Genomic DNA, 342 nt, shown 5'->3' with positions numbered 1-342 from the left:
CCGATTCTCGACAAGATCTGTGGTAGCAAAAATTGGGGCGGGCCGATCTACCGCGAACTCAGCGGCGGTAGACCGCCCTCAAGACGGCGGCACTCACAAATATCTATTTACAAAAATATACACATGAGCAACTTGCTTATCCGCTTGCGCTTGTTCTTCTCGCTGTTTCCGTTAGTGTCTTATCGTCGCGCGCGCAAGAAGGACATTCACCTCTCTACGGTGTCCGGGCAAAATTTATTCGCGACACAGTAATCTCGAATATTGTATTTGTTATTCATTGTTCGCGAATACATTTTCCCCTCCCCGACACCGCTTCACCCCTGTCTCTTATACACATCTCTG

Source organism: Wasmannia auropunctata, unplaced genomic scaffold (assembly GCF_000956235.1).
Source record: "Wasmannia auropunctata unplaced genomic scaffold, wasmannia.A_1.0 LD336090.1, whole genome shotgun sequence".
Classification (NCBI taxonomy): Eukaryota; Metazoa; Arthropoda; class Insecta; order Hymenoptera; family Formicidae; genus Wasmannia; species Wasmannia auropunctata.
Note: the sequence above shows the minus strand (reverse complement) of the source record.